General features: G+C 36.8%; 2 non-coding genes across 2 annotated transcripts in view; one reads left to right on the top strand and one right to left on the bottom strand.

Moving 5' to 3' along the window:
- The window catches only part of LOC119064586 (uncharacterized), a 68,602-nt gene that overhangs the window by 15,396 nt on the left and 29,780 nt on the right, over positions 1-23,426 (top strand). The gene's annotated exons all lie outside the window — the stretch shown is intronic.
- On the bottom strand, positions 4,387-4,523 carry LOC119064587 (small nucleolar RNA SNORA2/SNORA34 family). Its single transcript, XR_005085432.1, has one exon. It is a non-coding gene; the product is annotated as a small nucleolar RNA SNORA2/SNORA34 family (small nucleolar RNA).

Here is a 23,426-nt window from a genome sequence, read left to right as displayed (position 1 = left end):
ATCCCACCTCACTAAGTGGTGTTGCCAATAGAATAACTTTTCTCCAAGCCTGGACATTTTAAAAAACTTAATCTATGGCTGATTTGAACCAAATGCTAGATTCTACTTTGCTTAGTACATTGCCTGTCATAGGTATTAAGTAAATATTTGAATCCATTAATTATGGATTCACCATATAATAAATTATTTATCGTTAATAAATTAGATGAGTGAACATTGTGATTTTCTCAGAAATAAGATGATTAAAGAAAATTATTTGTATATATTTTCTTGAACTCATGTAGATACACAGCTAATACCTTCAAGCCATTTTAAATAAAAGATTAATTTGTTCATGATATACTTTGTTATATAGTGCTATATAAATGAATTGTTTGGGGGGAAGTCTTGTAATGGTTACTTCTTACTTCTGCCTAACTCATTTGTTGAAGGACTATAGGGAATAGTAAGCTAGGTAATTAAATAAAGTTTATTTTATAGTTCTTACCTTATGTGATAACCAAAGTAAGTTAGATTATTAACTTGAACACTTTAAGAATGTATGTAGTAATTAGGAGGTTTATAGAAATCATTGAGGAATTTAGGCTATAGACTAGCAAAGAATGAAAGTTTCTTTAAATTGGGGTTAAAGTGTTATGGAGAGTATGTCTACAGACAAAATATGAAATTCCTCAAAATACAGCTTGCAGCACTTTTGGCTTATTATCCACTTGTTAATTCACATATAAGTTGTTACATGGGGCCTTGATATCATTATGGTAAATCACAGGCTTTACTGTAGGTGCTACTCACTACTGAATGGGATGAGATCAAAGCAGCCATGATGTCACTAAAGTTATAGATTGGCATTGACTTGTAAAACAGAGATAGTATGGAATTATATCCTGTGATTAATCCAGGTATTCAGCAGCATAACTAAGAAACTCCCTTTGGTTCTCTGTCCTAAGTCTCCATTTATTCAGTGCTGCAGGTAGACTGGTGAACCTTGAGAAGGCTCAGGATTTCTAAGGGACTGTGGTACCTATTTGCTGTTGTCTCTATTGACTTGTAACTATGAATACCCCTGTTTGCAGCCTTTTTCTTATTCAGGTAACCTGGATTGAAATCCAGTGCCCTAAAGCTGCTTTGAGGCCTTAATTGCATGAGGGAGCACTAAAAATGTGAAAATCATCAAAGACCAGAATAACAAGGCAAAGTAAGGCCAAAGAATGTTTTCATGGATATTCGTGCATGTTGCTAGCAAGACTCAGGATATTTCCAGTTGATTCTGAAATATTAATTTATAATTTACCAAATTTTATGTCTTATTCTCTTGAGCACCCAGATGCATTTGTGTTGGTTCTGTACCAGACCACATTAATTACTATCCTGTCTTACTCTCACATCTCTGAGGTAAATAAATACTTGAATTGAATGGGAGGTAAGGAACTGTATTTTCAAGGTACCTTTTTCATGTTTCACAGTGTTTGTACAATAAAAAAAAAACAGGGAGAAACTCTGTTTTAGAATAAGCTTCATGAGGTATTAAAATCCTGTAAAGCAGGGCTCCCCAACCCCCAGACCACCCATAGCAGGCAAGTGAGTGAAGCTCACCTGAACTGTGCTTCCTATCCCCCATCCCCCTGGAATCCCCCCAGTCTTGCACAAAACTGGTCCCTGATGCCAAAAAGGTTGGGGACTGCTGCATATAAGAAATTTGGTGAAATGCTTTTCAAAGGGGATTTTCCCCTCAAATAGTAACTAAATTGGTATATGGGGTGGGTCTTCCCTAAAATTGACTTTCTTGATAGCTAAAGCTATAGCTAGGCATTTCAGAAGCATCTTCCAAGGAGGTGAATAGATGGTGAGGTAATTTTCTTAAGTACTTGGATCCTTATTGTCCTCAAAGACTTTGAAGCTGTGAGTTACAAAATAGACTGATTTGATCTCCTGGGATCTTTGCCAGGTTCATAATTACAGTGAGATTTTTAGTCATCACAAATGACAACATGATGTCCTTTCCTTTATTCTAGGAGAGAGGTGATTCCTAGATGATACTGAACAAAAGTATGTTTTAGTTTGGAATATCAGACTTTTTATAGGCCAAACACAGCAGTATATTTAAGATACAATTATGTAGCCACTGAGTTGTAACTATTTGTTTTATTGAGATAGTCTTGAAAATGTTCATTATACTATAAGTAATATGAGGGCAGGTTTTATGTCATTTTAGTAATCATTGAGTTCTGGTACAGTTTGTTGAAAGAATGGGAATTATGTTGTATTGCTATGTCCTAGGTTTCTTTACTTGTTTTACAATAGATTTAACAGCATTGAAGAGAGAGCAAGACAGGATAGTCTTTCCCTTCTGCTCCTGGCAAACAAGTCTTTAAAATTCTAAACTCTCAAGTGTTGCCTTGTCTGTGAAGCCTTCATATTTTTGGGGGGTACCATTGACCGAAGCCCTCTTCCTATAATGTATCCTTTACTTCTTTTATAGCATCTATAATATTTTTATTGCATTTTTAATGTGTCCCTGTCTCTTTCTACCACAGTGGAGAGTTCAATTTCTATTTGTCCGCTCTGTCACCTTAGTAGGAATGAGATTGGCTGCAAGTAGCAGGAAGTGCAATTAACAGAGACTTACACAAGGGTGTAGTTATCTCATAAAATAAGTTTATTGGTAAGCAACTTGGAGTGGACATCTTCAAGAACACTTATCTTTCTATTCTTCCAATTCACCAAGCTTAGCATGTGGTTTTCATTTTCATGATGGTACAACTCCACACCTTACATCTGTTTTCCATTCAGGAAGAAAGGGGAGGAAATGGCAGAAGGGTTTGCTGGAAGTATATTCTTGATAAAAAGACTTCCCTCTTATATCACATTGGCTAGAACTGTGTCACATGGCTACCCTTAGTTGTAGGAATTCTGAGAACTTTTCCTGCCCTTCTCCTATAGAAAACGGGGGCAAAGCATTGTGGATGGCATTATAGTGTCATGTTCATGACTGGGGTCTCACTCAAAAATGTCCTGGAACATGTACAATTAATTATGTCACACAATGAACATATTTTAGCAGTAGGTTTACCATCTTATGTATCAAGGGCAAAATCTGTTTCTTTGCTATTTATTCAAAGTCTTTGTATCTATTTTAAAAGTGTGGTCTAGCTCATGGTTTCAAAGTAAACTTACATTGATCATATTTAAGATGTAACATATGGTCAAAGATGGAAATACACAGTGGTACAAGAGAACTTGGCCCCAGCTGTATGGAAACCCTTGACTCTCTGAGTGATGGACTCCACAAATCATCTTTCTACTTCTTAGGGTTCTGTGATTTCTAAATATCCTTCAGTATTTAATTCCTCTTCCTTTTGTGAATTGCATTTGATAGTCAGGGACTGTAGCACTTGATGTGTTTCTATATTTGTGCTATGAGTTTATTTAATTTCCATATCAACAAAAAGTTCCTAGGTGTCCTCTTCTTTAAGCCAGATGAAATGAAACTGAAGACAGCTAGGAACCTTTAGGATCCTGTAATCTTGAGTGTACCCCCTTGCTCTTATAATCTGTTGCCTTCTTAGGGTCCTCCTTCCTGTGATTTATGAGTTTACATGTGTCTCTTACTGCATTCTCTAGATCGTCATGAATTTTAATGTCTCTTTATCTGCATACAGAACATTTGTTTTGAGCCATAAATTCTCTTTTCCTTACCACAGCAATAGGAAAAGACTACAATCATATCTATTAGATAATTTCCTTTCTTCAGGAACCAAGCTTTACTCCACAGGCCTTCCATTCAATTATTCTAGGAAAGGAAGGATCTTTTCTAAAGGCCTCTCTATTTTTTTCATTTCTTCTAGGAAATTTATGTCCAATTCAGTAGTGGAGAAACTTTTCCCTTTGAGGGCCACATATATAAGGAGGAAGAGATCAAATAAGGACTATACATGTAAAGATCTTACTTAGAGGATAGTTCTTTAGGATAGGAGTTTTATTTTTGAAAGGAAATGTGCATTTACATGCTTCTGAAATTAAAAACAGAATGCACACGTGGATAAAGAACAGAGGGCACAACATTTTAACCAAAAGCTATAGGTTCATAAAAGAAGAAATACAGCTTAGCTCATACAAACATTACATATTATCTATTCAACCTGATGTGTGATCAAGGAATTGTAAACTAAAGCAAGGAAATACTATTTTAATTTATTGAATTCACAAATTTGAAAAACAAAATGCTGTGCTCGCCAATGAGTATGTGGAATAGACAGTTTTTAAAAGTTTGTTATTAAATTTTTATAAAAGATTAAGCATACCAAAAAAATAGATCAATATAATGAAAACTTCTGTATGCATCATATTATTTCACATCTTTTTTTTAAAGTCATATCTTTTTTTTCCAGATGTTTCTTTGTAATGAATTGACCATTGTATTTCCTAAGCTCTGAAATTGCCAACAGACCATAGAAAGACATTGCTTTAGGCTCCTGCTTGAAACCAGCAGCTTCAGTCAACTGCTGGCCTTGATTCAGGGCCACTACAGTCATATCTTTTTTTAAAGACCTGATCCTCTCTATCTGTTTCCCTTCCTTCCTCCCTCCTCCTTCACTTTAAATCCCCCTAAAACCAACCTGAGGCAACTTCTCTGTACATAAGCTCTTTTGTACACGGGTGATAAAAATGAAACTGCTTCAGGCTTTCTCAACCCTAGGAATTAAATGTCAGAAAATAATGAGATGTGCATAAAAATTTTGGCGGTTACATTTATCGGCATTATTTTAAATAAAGTAATGGAGCCCTGGCTGGTGTAGCTCAGTGGATTGAGCTTGGGCCTGTGAATCAAAGGGTCACCAGTTCAATTCCCAGTCAGGGCACATGCCTGGGCTGCAGACCAGGTCCCCAGTAGAAGACATTCGAGAGACAACCACACATTAATGTTTCTGTCCCTCTCTCATTCTCTTCCCCTCTCTCTAAAAATAAATAAATGAAATCTTTGAAATAAAAAAAGAAATGGAAACATCATAATTGAACACTAACAGAGGACTGGTTAAATAAATGGTAAATATTTATATAATGGATTATGAAGTAGCACTGAACATTTACCCATGCTCCAAGTTGTCTGCCTTAACTACATATCAGTTTAGTGAGTAGAAAATATTTCCCATAGGTGTCATGCAAGAAGAATCTGTAGTCAGTCCAATGTTAAAACATAATTTGGTATTGTGTTATGAACAGCTAAAACAGAAAAAGAAGGGTAAAGGGATAATGGGATGGTAAAATATCAGTTGACATTATAGTGAGAGAAAGACAGTGAGGTAGGCAGCTGGTTTGTTTAAATTGTTCAGGGGACTTGATGTCTTAGCCATCAGAATGTTTTCTCTGTGTCTGCTGGGTGCTGGATGCTGTCATCAGTACAGAAAGGCTAAGTGATGGTTTCATCCCTCAACCAGCTTACAATCTTGGGGAGATAATACAAACACAGTTGGAAAATTAGTGAGCACACAAGAGAGAACAATATTTGACAAATGAATGCTATACATTTGAATGCTATCGAAATCTGAAGGACAGAAGTCATGTCCTCTGGGGCTGATAGACATGTATTTTTAAGGCTGTGGGGAATTATGTTGTCATTAACAATGGCATTAGGATTCAAAGGAGTAAAAAAGTTAAGGGACATAATACTGTACTGTGCTGTGTATAATGTGTACTTTTTGCCCAAATTTTTGAGAGAAAAATAAGGATGCACACTATATATGGCAAAATACAGTATTTAAATTAAAATGAATGGTGTGAATAAATTCTTGGAAGTGGGAAAGTATATAGCATTTGTAGAGAGCTTTGCTTGATGTATAGGATTCCTGTTGGAGTGGAAAAGCAAATAAAAGGGGCCAGAACACAGCCCAGAGTGTCAACCTTGTTTTAGGACCTCTGATTCAGGTTTGCATGCAGTTATATTTATTGCTTTTAATTGCAAGTTGCAAAACTGACCATTTTAGTATTAGGAAATCCACTATGGGACAAGAAATTAAGCTAAGAGCTGAAAATTTGCCATTGTTGGTTCAGTACCATAGTGGGGAATAGCGGAAGAGTGAGACTCACACCTAGAATGTGCTGAGTTTCTACCAAATAGCCCCTCTGTAACCAAATAAAAGCCTTGGTTTCTTCATCTGTAAGACAAGTATATTATTCACCTTTCTGGATCCAACAGGTTTCTAATGTGATCAAGCAAAATGATTCAAGCATTCTTTTTTTAAAAGATTTTAAAATTGTTATTCTATTACAGTTGTCCCAATTTTCCCCTTTGCCCTCCTCTGCCCATTCCACCCCCATTCCACTCCCACAGCCAATCCCCACACTGTTATCCATGTCCATGGGTCATTCATACATGTTTTTAACTAGTTCCTTCCCCTTCTTTCCACTATCCCCTCTCCCTCCCCCCTGGTCACTGTCAGTCCCATGTTTCCATGCCTCTGGTTCTATATTGTTTGTTAGTTTATTTTGTTCATTACATTCCTCTTATAGGTGAGAGCAAACATTCTTCTTGATGCAGTGCTTGAGGAAACAAAAAAAATCTTCAGATAAAACACCCTATGTACCCTCAGTTCCCTTATCTCATAAGTTCCCTTATGTAAAGGTATGTAACTAGGGAAAATGAAGGGTTTATAGAGAAATTTGAACCCACATGTGGGTTCAAATTTTCATGAAAAGTAAATACTGAAGTGAAAAGAGTCCAGAAACATGCCCTGTCCCTCAGTAGAAGAATCTTTAGTGCTTTGTCTCCAGACAGCTAGGATAAAGCTTTGTCTCCAAGACAAAGCTATGGGGTTACTTTTTAGCCATTACATGGTAACAAACCTCCTCTTTTGTTTTTAGTGATTGATCCCAGGGCTATACTGATTTGGTAAATCACCTTGGCAAGCTTTCCAGAATGTACTTCCAGGGAGTAGTAATCCTTCAGGACCTAAGGCTACCCCCAGGTGACCTGTAGTCCCTCATCCTTAATTATTTAGAATGGAATGATATTCTGGATTCCCTTGGCCCAAGGGATTGCTTATCAGCATTTCTTTCAGGGCTGCTGCTCTTTTTTTGGAGAAGGGCCAACAGAATGAGTCAGATCTTTTATGTTTTGTTTACAGAGTGGCCATCAGGATATTTGTCTAGATCAGCCAGGTGCAATGAGTTTCCTTTGGCACAGACATTCCACTGGGCCTGGTGTCTTTTCAATTGTATCTGAGCAGTTTTAGGAAGCCATTTTAGTGAGTCGATTTCTAAATATATTATACAAATATAAGGCACATTGTTTGTGTGCTGTCTTGTCATTGGCCTACTTATAACAAAGAAGCTATCTTCTTTTGAGGACACTAGGGATAATTTTTCTCTCTAATCTGAAAATTATAAGTGATTAGGCTTCTGGGCAACTAGTTTGTTTTTTATCTTAGGGACACCATGGCTCATGTAACGAATTGTGTTTTTCTTTTGGCATTGACTACGAGGAGGTTTATCTGTTCCTTCAACAAGGAAACAAAACCTTTCAGGAAATTTTTTTGTATACAAATCTGAGTCATCTCTATTCAGGCTATATTATCTTGAAACTTTTCTATTCTTGGTTATCCATTTGTCACATTTTCCTCAAATGCTTTTTGCTTTTTTAATTTAATGTTTTATTATTTGATTTTATATAAAGTATCTTTAATTCTTTCTAGAACCAGGTAGGGTATGAGTAAATAAAATTAATTTTATACTGAAATGTTAAATTTAATGTGTTGAATTGGTATCCATTTTACTTTTTTTTGTTTGTTTATCATGATTTGGTGATGATTATGGTGTCAAATTAGGTGATATCTATAAGTATATAACAATTGAATTTTTAGATGAGATAGCATGAGAGGTAAAGCAACACGTGATCATATGCCTGCAATAACCCTTGCAATGAATACCTCAAGGCATGCACAGGTTATATCTTGGCTCTTTACTCTCAAGCTTCCTTGAGCCTCAGTTTGTTTTACCAGGAAGCCTTTTATAGGACAAGGAAAAAGAGTCACAGAAATATCTTATAACTGTTGAAGTAATGGAATAAAGGACTAGCCCAGTGCATATTCCCTGGTCAGGATCAATTTTTCCATACTCATCCTATAGGATACAACCCTTTTCACTGTCATACCATCTCAACTTTACTTAGGAAAACAACAGTTTTTTTAGTCTATTTTAGCTAGGTATGAAGAAAGCAAACTGATTAAATTAATTTACACGTGTGAAGAGCTGATAACACCCTCTGATTTTCCCAGTAATATATACTTGTTTCCCCAAAAGATAAGAATGCTCTATCTCTAGATGTCTAAATCCAAGTCTCCTATTTATCTGTCCCAAGGGAATAATCAGACATGAGAACAACACTTTATAGTTTAAAAATATTATACTGCTATATTATTTATAACAGCAAAAAATAGAATACATTCTTAATGGCTGATTTTTTTATTATATGGATATAACAAAAAGCTTATTTCTGAATGATTGAACATTTAGGAAATGGTTAAGTTATAATACATGAATATAATTCAGCCACTAAGATTCATGGTTTTGAAGTATTTAATTTCATAGAAAGAATATCACAATGTATGAATGAAAAAAGTCAGACACAAAGTGGAATATCATATGAGCTCAACTTGTTAAAATGTAATATTCATAAATTTTTATGTATTCATAAATTTTGCATGTCTAGTATGGGGCAAGTATAGTGATGAGTTTGAGGATATGGTAGCATCAAATAAGATATATATGATCCCTGCCAGCATTAAAAAAATAGGACATCATTATGAAATTAAATCTCCCTTTGGGGATTGATGATTTCCAGTCAGATGTGATTAAGCTAATTTTCTAGTTCGTGGACTCTCCAGGATCTTGTTTTCATTTCTCATCTGCTTTTTTGTCTGAGAATGCATAGCTTTCCAGTTCAATTAGATTGATCTGTAGGGTTTAAAAACAGTCACAACAGACAACTCAAGCCTAGCATTCCCTACCATCTTCAGATTTTTTTTAACCTGTGTGGTCAGTGTTAACCCAATGACATCAGTATAATAGCTTCTCTTAGGAATCCATTCTAGTGATTTTTTCTGGACTACTTCTGCAGGAGAAGATACTAGTTTGCAAAGGAAAAACACATTTCTTCATGGACCTTTTTATTTTACTTTACAATAAAACCTATACTCATGCTTTTGTAGAATGCGCTCTTACTGTTGTGTAGTGTTACCAACTTAATTTTGTTCTTGAGACAAATTTCCTTTAAAAAATTTGAGTGATACTTACAGGAAATGGACCTAAACTCATAAATAGGTTTTTTTAACAAAGGTATGAATCTTGTTTATTTAAAGAACTTTATTCTTTAAAACCTTCACCCTTTTCCCCCATTATAGGAACAATTATAAAGGACACATGGATAATAACAAGGGCAGTTGGAAACAGAGGGAGGAGGTGGGGAGGGCTGGGGGGAAGAGGTAGAAAACTGTACTTGAACAACAACAATAAAAAAAAAGAAGAAAAAGAACTTCCTCCTGAAAAATATTTCTTCTTTACAATTGAGGTTAATGTTTTGAATTGTCTGTGTCAGACCATTAAATTTTGTTTCTCCCGATAGCTTTATGTAATATCTTTGAAACATGTTCACTTCAGTGATATGCTTTGTTAGGTAGTCATGCAACATTATTACATGTCATAGAATTCTTCCTTCTAAAGCCTGAGAGGTGTATCGGCTTTGTTCTATATATCATTTGTGAGCATTTCTCAATTTCTGTTGTACATGCACGGTAGGACAGTGGGAGTATTAAAAATTTGAGAACCTATGTTTTTTCTGGTTGATTTTTAAGTGTTGAGCTCTTGGAGTTATTTAGTATATCTGACCTCATTTAATTAAAACTATATAATACATAAACTTTTTATATAATCACATTTAAAGCACCAGTTTGTTACATTTGGGGCTAAAATTATATAAATGGGGCTGTGGTATGCCTAAGATAATACAACCAAAGACACATTATTTATTCTATGTTTTCTCTCACACATGGTGTCCATTATGCATTGGTCTTGTCCAGCAATATTAACTTTCTTTAACAGATTGTTCTGCTCTCTGAAGAACCTCATTAAAATTTAATCAGTAAACTAAAAATAAGCAGCTAATGTCATAGTGCATTCTGGTAACTCATAACAGAAAAAAAAAGTAAAGCCTAATGTAAGCTTGTGAGGTTAAAGGAAGGAAAGTATATATTTATTGGCTATTCTAGGGTATCTATAAATCACCATGTTTCCTCTCTTAAGAAGTGTGATGTAATGGTAACATACTTATAAATGATACACATTTTCATTTACAGAATATTTACTGTTTTTCCTATAAGCACTGAACTGCTTTGAATTATATAGTGGGTTAACACTGACCACACTATATAATAGGCTTAAAGCCCACCTGTGTCCCTTATTTTCTCCAGAAAAACTTTTCTGGCCAGTCACTGTAGCTATCATGGCTATCATGACTCTTGAGCTATGTCCTGTATGTGGTATACTTCCCATTCATCAAAAGGAAGCAAATCCTACCCACATACATCATATTCATAATAGCCTCTCCCTTTTTGTCTCATTTCTACATTGAGGGTTCTTTCTGCCTTACTGCTTTTCTTGTTTAGCTTCTCAAAACAGTTCTAGATTTAGAATAGGCACCTAACCATATTCCTACTATTAATTCTATATTTTTCCCATGACTCTCTTCTGCTGTGACTGTTTTCACAGTACCACAGAGAACTCATCAGTTTAGAAAAAGTAAAATTAATTTTAAAAATATTAAAAGTAATATTTGCTTAAATGAACAAAAGACTTGAAATAGGCACTTTACAAAAGATGTCCAAAAGGCCAATTAACATAGAAAACTCAGGAAACTGTACAATGCAATACCACTACTGCTTACCAGAATAGTAAAGATGAAAAAGACATTAGCAAGAGCCTGCAAGAATGTGGAGAAACTGGTACTCCTCTATACAGCCGTTCAGAGTGTATACTGGTGCAACCAAATTGGAAAATTATTTATCAAATAATGAGTAGAGCTGAATATAGTTATGCCTATGTCCCAATAATTATACTTCTAAGTCCATATCCAACAAAAATAAGGTATATGGGTTCATAAAAAGACATGTACAGGAATGTTCACAGCACTGTTTATAATAAACCTAAACTTGAGACAACCCAGAAGTCCATCAGAAGTAAAATGAATACATTAATGAGGGTATATACCTAACATGGAATCAGTAGTGAGAATGAACGAACTATATACAACAATATGGATGAGTCTTACAAACATGATGTTGAGCAAAAGAAGCTAGATCCAAATGAGCATACACTATCATTCTATTTATATAAAGTTCAAAAACACACAAAACCCATTTATGCTTTAAGAAATTTGGCTCAGTAGATTGAGTGGCAGCCTGCAAAGCAAGGGGTTGCTGGTTTGATTCTCAGCCAGGGCACATGCCTGGGTTGTAGGCCAGGTCCCCAGTGGAGAGCATGTGAAAGGCAACCACACATTGATGTTTTTCTCCCTCCCTTCCACTCTGTCTAAAATAATAAATTCTAAAAAAAAAAAAGGGAGGGGGGAAGAAAGAAAGAAATCAGGCTAGTGGCTACCCTTGTTGGTAGGTAGTGACTGAACAGGGAGCATAGTGGGGGCTTCTGGGGTGCTGGTAATGTTCTGTTCAGCATCTTGATCTAGGTACTCGTTACATGGGTGTGCTCATTTCGTGAAAATCAACAAAGTATGTACTTATGGTTGGTGTACTTCTCTGTGTATGGTATATTTTAGTATATTATATAAAAGTGTGGTAAATGCTGTGTTATCTTTCTGCTCCTAAATAAGAGTAGCCCCAAACCTAGCAACTTAAAATAAGAAATGTTTATTATTTCACACAGTTTCTGAGAGTTAGCAATCCAGGAGCAGCTAAGGTGGGTGGTTTTGGCTCAGGGTCTCATTAGGTTGCTCTCAAGATGTCAGCTGAGGCCTGCAATTATGTGAAGCATTGAATGGGACTGGATGATCTGCTTCAAGGTGGCTCAGTCACCTATTTGTTGACAGAAGCCTCAGTGAAAGCTCCTTGTATTACCACAAGCAAGAAAACGAAACAAAAAATGCCCACAGATAACATTGTGCAAGGTCTGTTGAGAAGGTTTCCAGCCATGTAATATGAAAAATAGAGACATTTACTGAAGAAGATACAAGATACAAGAAATGTTGTACATAGGACATTGATGCCTTGGTCCTCTTCAAAGTAGGCACCTTGGGACCTCACACAGTTCTCCCAGTCACCATCAGCTGCCCCATAGTATTTTCCTGAATTTCATTGACAGTCTGCAATCTCTTCCCTTTCAAAGGTGATTTTAGTTTTGGGAAAATCCAGAAGTCACAGGGCACCAAATCTGGGCTTTAGTGGGGTTGAGTCATTTGGGTGATTTGATGTTTCTCAAAAAAGCCGCATGAGATGTGATGCATGAGCAGGTGTGTTGTCATGATGAGCCTGCCAATCACCAGTTGCCCATAGCTGCAGCTTTTTGCATCATCCAAATAGTTTCCGTGGAGGAATGCTCAAGCTTAATGCAAAATCAGACACAGATTTGTTGCTCTGCTCACTTAGTCATTTTGAATGTGATGGCCACACAGTACACATGCTCCCTCAATGGCATCTACTGCCCCCACTTGCTAGTACAGTGAAGTCATCATTCTTCATGCATGTGAATTCCATCCAGTCCACTCTCTTTGGCTGCCAGGTTACTTTGATGTTGCATAAACCATTCTTGTTATATTAACAATAGCTGAACTCTTCCAGAGAGACCTTGTGGATGTGTGCGTGTGTGTTTACATGAGTATTTTTTATTTATTTAATCTTTGCATATAGCTTTATTGAGGTATACTTGACATACAGTTGACATGCTGCACATATTTAAAGTGTACAGTTGGAGAGACTTTATGTATACATCCGTGAAATTGTCATCACAATCAAGATAATGAGTAGTCTATAAGTCCAAAAAGTTTCTTCCTGTCCCTTTATAATAATCCCTCCTCTCATTCTTTTTAATAGCTGAACAGCTTTATTTACATATAAAGTATCTTTAAAAGTTCTCACATGTACTGATAGATAACTCAATCTCATTTTTTGTTTAAATTATAGAACTCTTACCCCATTTGGAAGAATAAGTCCCCATCCCCCACCCCCCACCTCCCATTCTCAGTCAAGAATATGCAAACCAGATTGCCAGGGTTGTTAGAATCTTAGCTCTGCCATCTACGAACTGAGGACCTTGAATAAATTGCTTAACTACTCTGCATCAAATTATTTTCTCTTAATTTTTGTTGTATTTTTTCCATTACCATTTAGTCTTCTTACACCTCTTTCCCTGCCCCCCCTGCAATCACCACACTGTTGTCCATGATTTCTTTTTCCTTTTTGCTCAATTCCTCCACCCCCTACCATCCCCACCCCTACTTAGCTGTCCTGTGCTATATGAGTCTGTCTTTATTTTGTATGCTAGTTCAGTTTGTTCATTAGATTCCACATATGAGTGAAATTTATCTGTAGCTCTAGTACTAATGATAGTCCTATACCTAACTCAAAATTGAAAAGATTAAAGGAATTAATATACATATTAAAGTACCATGTTGTTGTCTGCTGTTGTTATTCTCCTGGGTTCTTATGCTAAAAACCTAGGTTCTCAACCTCTCCTGATAATATTAAAGCTATGAGTTAATACGGCCCTGCTTTCAAATATCCTACCAGCACTTACCTCTTCCTTTCACTCTTACTTTTGTTATCACTTCCTTCTGAGCTCCTTGCTAAAGGTGAGGAAAGGTATGCTTTAAATGCTAGGCTCTATATTGTTTGGATAATACCTTAGGGACATTTTGTATGCTGAGAGATGCCTAAAATAGGATGCTTAAAAAAAAACCCAGAGACCTTAAGATGTCAGAGTACCACTTACATTTCTACATTGAAAGTCATTGAAAGTTATTAGTGATCACTTTAATAGTAGTGATTATACATGTTCAATAACTATTCCTTGAATATATACAAAGTGTATATCTTATGAAAGAACAAAAGAATTGAAATAGTTCCTGTCCTTGGGAAGCTTACTATCAACTTGAAGAAATCTGATTAGATTTTATAGTGGTGAGTATGGAAATTCCAGTATCACAGATACTGCAAAGGAAGAATGAGTAGGTTTTATTGAGTAAGGATGCTGCTAAATACATGTAGTGGGTTTGTATTTTGCTACTTTTACCTAAACTGGAAACAACTCAAATGTTCATCAGTGGTAGAATGAATAAATAGATAGGAAAATATGTCTAATAGAGAGTCAGTAGTGAGAATGAATGCACTACAACCACATATAACACTATAGACATGAAATTGAGCCACGGAAGCTAGCTCCAAGATTATACACTGAGTCCATTTGTATGAAGATCAAAAAAACATGCAAAAGTCATTATGCTGTAAGAAATCAGGCTAGTGGTTACTGGTACCTAACTCCCCTTTCCTCATCTTGCTAATTGCAAGTAGAGGGCTTGCCTTCATCATTACCCCATGGAATGTCCAGGGCTCTTGTTCTTAAGTGCTTATGGTCCAGGGAAGTTGCAAAGAGGATTATCTACATGGAACAAATCGGATAGGGACCAAATAAAGCCACAGGCATGGATAAGTATGCTAACAGCAGGGTGGTCATCAGCAAAGGATGACCACTGTCCAAGAGAAGTCTTCACCAAATACTACCAGGAAAGGTTCTGTTCATGTGCTTGCTCTTAAGGTCTGTTAATGTTAAATTCACTCCTAAGGGATTCCTGGGCATCCAAGCAATGCTTTTCAGTAAAAATGACCCATTGTATTGAATGAATTTGGTCCCTTCAGGTCTGGGCCTTCTATCCTAGGCCTCACTGAGCTTCTCTCCTCCCTTTAACCCAGGGGAGCCTTTCTAGCCTAGGAAGGAGGAATGTGAAGATGAGATTGAAGGTAGAACCCTTGCTCTCAGTATTTTCTTCAGTCATGTTGTCTCTTCTAGAAGGCCTCTTGTTTACTCCCAAGTACCTTGGAAGGCAAAGTTAAGAAACTATTTTTTCTTTATCTTAAAAAAAACTATTTTTTTCTCTTTGTCCAAGCTTATCTTTCATTTGAAGCAATGAGCACAGAATGGCTTAGTTACTTTGGGGAGAGGTGGTAGGTAAGGAGTAAGAAAGAAGGAAAAAAAGTGAGCTCTTGGGAGAGAAAAAAAAACTTTAAATATTTAAAAATATCATCCATCCCATAACATTTGGGTTGAATGAGATAATGAAGACATTATTAACATAATTATGGAATTTAGAAGGGAAGCCACTATGTAATGGAAAAAAAATTGGATTTAGATCCCCTGATGATTCAGGTAGTGGCACAGTATCCAGGCGCAGGTTTCACTGAGGCATTTGGAACTGGAAGGTAGGGGAAAGGTCAAGCCTAGATATATAGCTTTGTGATTTATTGGGATCAAAGTGATAACTGAAATATCACTATAGATGAAACAAACTTTCTGTTAGGGAATATAGTTGACTTCAAGTCATTTTATAGGGCATCTAGATTATTTAATATACTTTGTGACAATGACTTCTTATTCACTGAGGCACTTCTAAAGTTTTAGCATGATTTATTTAGATAGTTATACCATTATCTTTAATATTTCATTGTGTACTTGAATTATAAGTCTCACTATCATATAAAATTTATATCTTTAAAATTATTAGAGATCTTTATCTTATTGATAACACTGGATCTTTTTTATTGTATTTTTTTCTGTTACCATTTAGCCCCCTTATACTCCCTCCCCTCTGCAGTCACTACACTGTTGTTCATGTCTATGAGTCCTTTTTGTTTGATCCCTCTACCCCCTCATCTTCCCCCCTCCATAGTTGTCACCCTGCTCTCTGTCTGCTTCTAAGTGCTGGATCTTTATGTTTCACTAATTTATATCCTGTGCTTACTTGTATTTCTTTTTTTTTCTTTATTGTTGACACTATTACAGATGTCCCCACCCCTCCTTCCCCTGCTTTGTCCACCTCCATCCAGCCACTGCCCCCATTCCCTCTGACCATCACTACACTCTTGTCTGTGTCTGTGGGTAGTGCATACACATTCTTTACCTAATATCTTCACCACCTTCTTTCATCTAGACTTACTTATATTTCTTTTAACTTGTTCATTTATGAAAATTCAGTAAGCTTTTTCATTGTGTACTCCAGGGGTTGGCAAATAATGCCTGGCTTCGTTTTTTGTGTAGCCCATGAACTAAAATTGGTTTTTACATTTTTAATTGTTGAAAAAAATTTAAAGAAAATGTCATGACATATGAAAATTATATAAAACTTTAATTTCAGTGTCCGTAAACAAAGTTTTATAGAATATAGGCACACACAAATTCATTTCTGTGGCTGCTTTTGTGCTACAACAGCAGAGATAAGTAGTTGTGAAAGAGACCATGTGACTCACTTAGCTTAAAATATTTACTGTCACTACAGAAAGGGTTTGCTGACCCCTGATACATACCAACAGATATGTCATTGATAAGTTACTAAAAGACAAGTATTTATAAAATTGCCTCTCTTACACAGATGATCACTATTTAAATAATTCCTGTCCTTCTTTCCTGACTTATATTTTTTTCTCCTTGGTGTGTACCACAATTTATCACAATTTAACATGCTAGACATTTTGCTTGTTTAAATCAACAAGATCAAGTTAATTCTTCCCATTTATTTTTATTTTTTAAATGTTTATTTTTTAGAGAAAGAGAAGAATGGGAGACATCACTTTGTGTTTCCACTTATTTATGCATTCAAATGGTTGATACTTGCATGTGTCCTGACACAGGGATTGAATCCACAACCTTGGAGTATCAGGATGATACTCTAACCAACTGAGCTACCCAGCCAGGGCTATTTCTTTCCATTTAGGTTGTAACTTTCATGCTTTTGTCTCTTTTGTTTGCTGCTATATCCCTAGCACCTAGGGATATAGTAGAAACATGATGTGTATTTGAGTAGACACACAGTACATAGTTATTGAATTGAAAAGATGACTGTGTTGTCTACATATTACTTTACCCAAAATCTGAGGATAACTGGACAACAGATTGAAAGAAGGTATATTTCTTCATTTGAATAACTTGTATAACTTTACTCTCCAGATTCTAAAATGTAAGCATCTAAGGAATTCAATATATGACAGCACTTTTTAAAAAATTAAAAATTCAATTATAGTTTACATCCAGTATTACTTTGTATTACTTTCAGGTATACAGCATAGTGGTTAGACAATCATATACTTTATAAAGTGGTCCGCCCCCCAAATTTCAAGTACCCACCTGACACCATACATAGTTAATACAATATTACTGACTATATTCCTTATGCTATACTTTACATCCCCATGACTTCACATTGTGCAAGTTTAAGGTATATGATATAATGATACAGGTATATATTGTGAAGTAAATGCTATAATAAAGTTAGTAGCTACCAATTTGTACTTCTTAATCCCTTCACCATTTTCACCCATTTCCTCAACATCTCTCCCATCTGACACTGATCAAGTCTGTTCTCTGTATCTATGAATCTCTGTTTTGTTTGTTTATATTGTTAGATTGCATATGTAAATGAAATCATATAATATTGATATTTGTTTTTCTCACTTATTTTGCTTAGCATAATGCCCTCTAGGTTCATTCATGCTGTCACAAATGGTAATTCATTCTTTTTTATGGCTGAGTAACATCCCATTTTATATACTAGGCTGTCCAGAAAGTATCCAGCCACACACTATGAGAAATGGAGACAATTATTGAGTAAGATACAAGAAACATTGTACACAGGACAATGATGCCTCAGGCCCCTTCAAAGTAGGCACCTTGGTTCCTCACACAGTTCTCCTAATTGCCATCGGCTGCCCCATCATATTTTCCTGAATCTCATTGATGGTCTGAAAGCTCTTCCCTTTCGAAGGTGATTTTAGTTTTGGGAAAGCAGGGAACCAAATCTGGGCTGCAGTGGGGCTGAGTCACCTGGGTGATTTGATGTTTGGCCAGAAACTCTGGAGGAGATGTGATAAAGCTGCCAATCAGCAGTTGCCCATAGCTGCAGTCTTCTGCATCATCCAAATAGTTTCCATGGAGGAATGTTCAAGCTTGATGCAAAATGCAAACATTAATGTAGATTCATTGCTTTTCTCGCTCAGTCATTTTTTTTTAATTTATTTATTTTTAGAGGGGAAGGGAAGGAGAGAGGGAGAGAAACATCAATGTATGGTTGCCCTTTGTGCATCCCCTGCTAGGAACTGGCCTGCAGAGAACCGGCCTGCAACCCAGGCATGTGCCCTGACTGGGAATCGAACCACGATTGTCTGGTTCGCAGGCCCGAGCTCAATCCACTGAGCTACACCAGCCAGGGCCTCGCTCAGTCATTTTGAATGTGATGACCACATAGTGCACATGCTCACTCAAAGGTGTCTATTGCCCGCCTTGACTAGCACAGTGAAGTTGTCATTGTTCACCCATGCACATTGCAGTCTACTTTCCTTGGCTGCCAGGTTATATCTATTTTGCACAAACCATTTTCATTATGTTAATAATGGCTTGCCTTTTTCTACACACACACAGTAGGGGAAATTTGTGTGTGTGTGTGTATACACATACACACAACTAGTAACCAGGTCTCAAGTCTCATTTATTCCCCGATTATCTTTGTTTATATATGCTGATTGTTTTCCAATCTTATTAAGATGTAATTGACATGTAACATTGTACAAATTTAAGGTATACGATGTAATGATACAGGTATATATTGTGAAGTAAATGCCATAATGAAGTTAGTTAACAGATCATCACATATAGTTGTAATTTTGTGTGTATATTGAAAAATTTTAAAGGTTTACTCAGCATCTTTGAAATGTACAATATTGATATGTGTAGTCACCATACTGTACATTGCATACCAGAACTTACACATCTTAAAACTGGAAGTCTGTACCTTTGACCACCTTCTCCAATTCCCCTTACCCCTGGCAACCACCAGTCTAATCTCTGTGTTTTTGAGTTTCTTTTTTAAGATTCTGCATATAAGTGAGATCATACAGTACTTGTCTTTTAATGTCTGACTTATTTCACTTAGTATAATGCCCTCAAGGTTCATCCGTGCTGTCACAAATGGCAGAATTTCCTTTTTTATGACTGAATAATATTCTGTTCTGTGGTTCTGTCTGTGTATCACATTTTCTTTATCCATTCATCTGTCATTAGATATTTAGGTGTTTCTGTGCCTTGACAATAGTCAAATAATGCTGCAGTGAAGTTGGTAGTATAGAAATCTCTTCCAGGCAGTTATTTTATTTCCTTTAAATATATACCTCAAATTGGAATTGCTAGATCATATGGCACTGAGCATGGGTACCTTTGTCTTGTACCTGATCTTAGAGAGAAAGCATTGAACCTTTCATTGTTGAGTGTATTCAACAATGGTATGTGGGCCTTTCTGATATGGCCTTGATTATATTACATATGTGTTGTTGAATTTGGTTTTGTTAATATTTTGTTATGAATTTTTGCACCTGTATTCACTGGGGATATTGGCTTGGAGTTTTCTTGTAGTGCCCTTATCTGGCTTTTGTGTCAGGGTAATGTTGGCCTCATAAAATGAGTTTGGAAGTGTTCCTTCCTCTTCAATTTTTTATAAGTGTTGTCCTGTAACCAAAGGTTACAGGCTCAGTTCCTGGTGAGGGCACATACCTACATTACAGGTTCAGTCTCTGGTCTTCATAGATAAGATTCCCTGTCTGGGCATGTATGGGAGGCATCCAATCGATGCTTCTATCTTGTATTAATGTTTCTCTCTCTCCCTTCCTCTGTCCTTCTCTCTCTAAAAGCAATGAAAAAATGTCCTCAGGTGAGGATAAAATTTTTTTTAAAGAATTTGAGAAGGATTTTGAAAAAATGTTTGGTACAGTTTACCAGGGAAAGTATCTGGTTCTGGGCTTTTATTTGTTTGGGGGAGGGGGCATTGGTTATGATTTATTCTTGTGATTGTTCGTTCAGATTTTCCACTTCTTCATTATTTAGTCTTGGTGAGTTGTATGTTTCTAGGAATTGATCCACTACTAGGTCGTCCATCCAATTTGTTGATGTATAATTGTTCATAGTAGTCTCATGATCTCTTCTCTCCTCTTGATTTTATTTAGTTGGATTCTCTTTTTTCTTGGTCTAGTTAAAGGTTTGTCAATTTTGTTCCATCTTTTCAATGAATCAACTTTCACTTTTGTTACTTTTCTATTGTTTTTCTATTTTATATTTCATTTAGTTTTGCTGTAATATTTAGTATTTCCTTCCTCTGCTAACTTTGGACTTAGTATATTCTTTCTTTACTAGTTCCTTGAGGTGTAAAGTTAGGTTGTTTCTTTGAAATCATTCTTTTTTCTTGAAAATTTATCACTGTAAAATTCCCTCTTAGAACTGCTTTTACTGAATCCCATTGGATTTTCTTATGTTGTGTTTCCATTTTTGCATGACTCAAAATATATTTTTATTTCTTTTTTGGTCCATTAGTTGGTCAGGAGTGTCTCAATTTTCATGTATTTGAGAATTTTCAGCTTTCCTCTCATTATTGATTTCTCATTCATATCATCATTTTGTAAAAGATACTCAGTATAATTTCTATCTTTTTGTATTTGAGACTCATTTTGTGGCCTACCAGATGATCTATCCTAGAAAAGCTTCCATGTGTGTTTGAGAAGAATGTGTATTGTCCTCCTGGTAGATGGAATGTTCTATGTGTGTGTCTATTCTGTTCATGTGATCTGTAGTGTTGTTTAAATCCACTATTTCCTGATTAATTCTCTTTTTGGATGATCTCTCCATTGTTGAGTAGGGTATTAAAATCCCCAACTATTCTTGTATTGCTGTTTATTTCTCCTTTTTGCTTCAAAGTTGTGTGCATAAATATTTACAATTGTTATATCTTCTTGATGAATTGATCTGTTTTCATTGTATAATGGCCTTTGTGTCTTGTGACCATTTTTAGCTTAAAATCTATATTTTCTGATAAGTATGGTTATCTCTGCATTTTTTGGTTACCACTTGCTTAGCATGTCTGTTTCCATCCTTTTACTTCATTCTAAATGTATCCTTAAATCTCAAGCGAGTCTCTTGTAGGTAGCCTGTTGCTGGGATCTTATTTTTTTTAAATCTGTTCAGCCATTCTGTTTCTTTTGATTGAAGAATTTAGTCCATTTACATTTAAAGTAATTATCGATAGATAATCACAATTGTCATTTTGTTGCATTGAATTCTTCAGTCATTGTATTCTTTAACTTTAAGATTTCTGGGTTTTCTTGATGGTTTCTTTCTTTGTTGACCTTCTAATTTTGTTTATGCATTGTTTTCCTAATTTTGCTTAGTTGTCTGTTTGTGTGTTTCATAGCTCACTGAAGTTCTTTAAGAGGATTATTTTGGATTCCTTTACAGATAGTTCTCCATTTCTTTAGGGTCAGTTATTGGCCCTTTATTAGTTTTTTTTTTAAGTGTTATAATGTTTACCTGTTTCTTTTTGATGCTTGATTTCTTGCATTGGTATTTGTGCATTTGTTTGTCCTCCTCATCAAAACTTTATTTGTTCACTTCTGCAGGGAAAGACCTTCACCAGTCGCTGCAGCTTGGGGGTACTAGATAGGTCATTTGGTAGCTAGTGTTGGCAGGCAAGGTTTGTTATTGTGGTCTGTAGTAGGGTAAGACCACTGCTTATGCTCTGAGTTTGGGTTGGAGGGGTGCCTCTGGCTGGACTCCACAGCTGGGTGGGCTCTATTCAAGCAGGACCACTGGGAGACCATATCCTTATTTAGTGGGGCTATTGATTGTGTTCTGCAAATCAGGTGGGCCACTAGCTGAGAGCTCTGCAATCACTTCTGGTTGGGTTAAGTCCCAGGCTATGTTCACTGACAGGATGGTACCACTGGTTGAACTCCATAATTGGGAAGGGCTATGGGCTGTTCTCTGCAACTACCCTGACTATGTGGGATCTCAGACTATGCTCTCTACAACCAGATGGTGCCATTTTGTGGACTCTGTGTTTAGGTGGGGCTGCAGGCAGTATTTAGTAGTCTGATGTGGCCTTAGGCTGTACTCTGGGGTTAGGCAGGACCACAGACTGTGCCAGAAAGTTGAGGGGGGGCTCTATCCTGGTCTTCGTGATCACCTGAGCCATTTTCTGTGCTCTGCAGATAGGGAAATTCACTGGCTGGGCTTTTCTGTTGGCTAGGGAAGTAGGTTATGCTCCTGCCTGGACAGGGTTACTGGCTGGGCTTCCTGCCTAGGCAAAGCCCCAGGTCATGTTCAGCAATTGGGCATGGTCATAGGCTGGCCTCATCTGCATATTAGGGTTGTAGACTGGTCTCCTGTTGCCCAAGGTCACCATTCAGGCTCACTAGTTAAACAGGGCCAGAGGCTATGCTTAAGAGTTGGGCAAGGATGCTAGCTTGCCTCTCTGACCAAGCAGGGCAGTAGGATTTGGCTCTGTGGGCTCTTTTAGTTCTCTGGCCAGGGTTCCTGGGTGGGCAGAACTGAAGGCTATGCTCAGCACTTGGGTGGAGCTGAGAATTTGCTTCCTTTCTTGGACAGGGTGGTAGAACAGGCTTTACTGCCCATATGGCCCACTGATAGGGATCCGAATCAAGCAGAACTGCCAACAGAGCTTCCTAGCCAGAGGGGTCACTGGCTTAGCTCTGCAGATAGACAGAGATCTGGCTGTGATTCTGCTCAGTCACTGCCGCAAGCAGGAATGCTGTCTGCCAAGACCTGAGCACTATTTGCTATAACCTCCACCCCCCTTATCCACCTCTATCAAAGCCCTGAGGATTCCTCCAGTGACTCACATGAGGCAAGACCTGAGTGAGCCTCCTGGGAAGCATTTCACATGCTGGCGAAACTGGTACACCTCATGCTCTCTTTTACCACTGTAGGAGCCACAGGCTCAGGGTGCCCTCTTGGTGTGGCACTGTGTCAGTGTGGAGGAGAAGCAGTGCGGTCAGAGTGTATGTACTCCTTTTACCCTTCTACTGTGGGATTTTCATAGTGGTGTCTTTTCTATGGGTAGTTGCTGGTGGTCTTCCTGTGAGAGGGACTAATTTGGCCTATGAAGGAGACCTATGTGGCCATCTTGATTATATTACTCTCCCCTATGTGCTTAGCTTTAAGTAGGTTATGCATTCTTGAATGGATTGATTGTATAATAATCTATCCATAATCTATCAATCTAATCAATTGATAGATTATAATTTTGCCTTTCTGGTGTTTAGCTCCATATTGTGAATGTAGCAGGTAAACAATAAATCTGTGATCATTCTATGATTGAAACCTGT

This window comes from Artibeus jamaicensis, unplaced genomic scaffold (genome assembly GCF_021234435.1).
Source record: "Artibeus jamaicensis isolate MK-2021 breed Jamaican fruit bat unplaced genomic scaffold, CSHL_Jam_final scaffold_1283, whole genome shotgun sequence".
NCBI classification, from domain to species: Eukaryota; Metazoa; Chordata; class Mammalia; order Chiroptera; family Phyllostomidae; genus Artibeus; species Artibeus jamaicensis.
The sequence above is the reverse complement of the archived record's forward strand: the minus strand, read 5'-3'. Positions and strand labels throughout refer to the sequence as shown.